Source organism: Piliocolobus tephrosceles, chromosome 3 (assembly GCF_002776525.5).
Source record: "Piliocolobus tephrosceles isolate RC106 chromosome 3, ASM277652v3, whole genome shotgun sequence".
NCBI lineage: Eukaryota > Metazoa > Chordata > Mammalia > Primates > Cercopithecidae > Piliocolobus > Piliocolobus tephrosceles.
The window spans coordinates 71,890,648-71,892,758 of record NC_045436.1 but is presented as its reverse complement, the minus strand read 5'-3'; positions in this window follow the sequence as shown (position 1 = coordinate 71,892,758).

Here is a 2,111-nt window from a genome sequence, read left to right as displayed (position 1 = left end):
GTCTTTTCTACCACATGGTCAGGCTACAAATTTTTCAAACTTTATGCTCTACTTCCCTTTTAAACATGAGTTACAATTTCATATCATCTCTCTCAAGTGCAAAGCTCCACAGATCTCTAGGGCAGGGGCACAATGTCTCCAGTCTCTTCGCTAAAGTATAACAAAAGTGATCTGACTACAGACTCTGAAATAGCCTTTTAACTTTATTGCTGGTCTAGTCAGTCATGCCAACTGAGGAATCAGATAGGTGCTATGCTTGTTCTTACACCTGGTAACAGGATCACTGTCTGTGGACTCAACTGCAGACACAAAAGAGAGACCCAGTTGCATAGTTCCAGCCCTACTGAATAGTGGTTCCAAAGGCAGTTCAATTCAACTGAATCAGGAAAATAATTCATTATCCAAATGAGAAATTCAACAAAGAGAGATATGCCAAAAACACAACAAAACAAAACAACAAACCAGAAATCTTGGAGCTGAATAACTCAATGAATAAAATAGATAAACAATTGATTCAAACTCAGATTAGATCAGTCAGAAGAATAAATTTCTGAACTTGAAGACAAGTCTTTTAAAATAACCCATTCAGAGAAAAAATTAAAAAAATGAATAGAAAAAGTCTGCAGAACTTATGGTACATCATTAAGTAAACAAATATTTGTATTACAGAAATGCTGAAAGAAAAATGATTAAGAAAGGCACAAAACATCTATTTAACAAAATACAAGCTGAAAACTTTCCAAGCATTGGAAGAGATATTCTTCCAAATTCAGGAGGCTCAAATGCTCCCAGTGAAATTTTACCCAAAGTGATCTTCTCTGAGGCACATTATAATCAATTGTCCAAAAGTCAAAAACATACAGAATTCTAAAAGCTGCAAGAGAAAAGCATCAGGTCATGTATATAAAGGAATCCCTATAAGACTATCAGCAGATTGCTCAGCAATCTCTTGTGGGCCAGGAGAGACTGGGATGCTTTACTCAAAGTGTTGAGAGAAAAAAATCTCAGTCAATAATACTGCATCAAGAAAAGCTATTCTTCACAAATGAATGAGAAATAATGATATGGTTTGGTTGTGTTCCCACCAAAATCTCATATCAAATTGTAATCCAAATTGTAATTCCCACTTGTCAGGGGAGGAACCTACTGGGTGGTGATTGGATCATGGTAGTGGTTTCCCCCATGCTTTTCTTGTGACAGTGAGTTCTCATGAGATCTGATGATTTTATAAGGAGCTCTTTCTCCCTTTACTTTCTCTCCTGCCACCTTGTGAAGAAGGTGGCTTCTCCTTCATCTTCTACCATGATTGTAAGTTTCCTGAGGCTTCCATGCCATGTGGAACTGTGAGTCAATTAAACCCCTTTCCTTTATAAATTACCCAGTCTCTGATATTCTTTATAACAGTGTGAGAATAGACTAATGCATTTTTTTAGTTGTTTTTTCCTCTGAATGGGTTATTTTAAAAGACTTGTCTTCAAGTTCAGAAATCTATTCTTCTGACTGATCTAATCTGAGTTTGAATCTCTCAATTGTTTATCTATTTTATTCATTGAGTTATTCAGCTCCAAGATTTCTGGTTTGTTGTTTTGTTTTGTTGTGTTTTTGGCATATCTCTCTTTGTTGAATTTCTCATTTGGATAATGAATTATTTTCCTGATTCAGTTGAATTGAACTGCCTTTGGAACCACTATTCAGTAGGGCTGGAACTATGTGACTGGGTCTCTTTTGTGTCTGTAGTTGAGTCCACAGACACTGAGCCTGTTACCAAGTGTGAGAACAAGCATGGCACCTATCTGGTTCCTGAGTTGGCATGACTGACTAGACCAGCAATAAAGTTAAAAGGCTATTTCAGAGTCTGTAGTCAAAACCTGGTCAGTGGATCTACACCAGGGGCTCAGATGAGCATATTGCCTGTCAATTTCCTTGTGTGGGTGGTTAGTGCTACCCCAGATCACGGCCAAATGGGGCTAGTATTATTAGGGCTGCTTCAAGCTCCACAGCTGGGACTGACTTTGGAGTTTATAACTAGGACTGAGGTCAACAAGATTGCTCCCAGGGACTTGTACAGGCATTGCTGGATCCCTGGGTGGGAGGAGAGCAAGGCTAGAGCC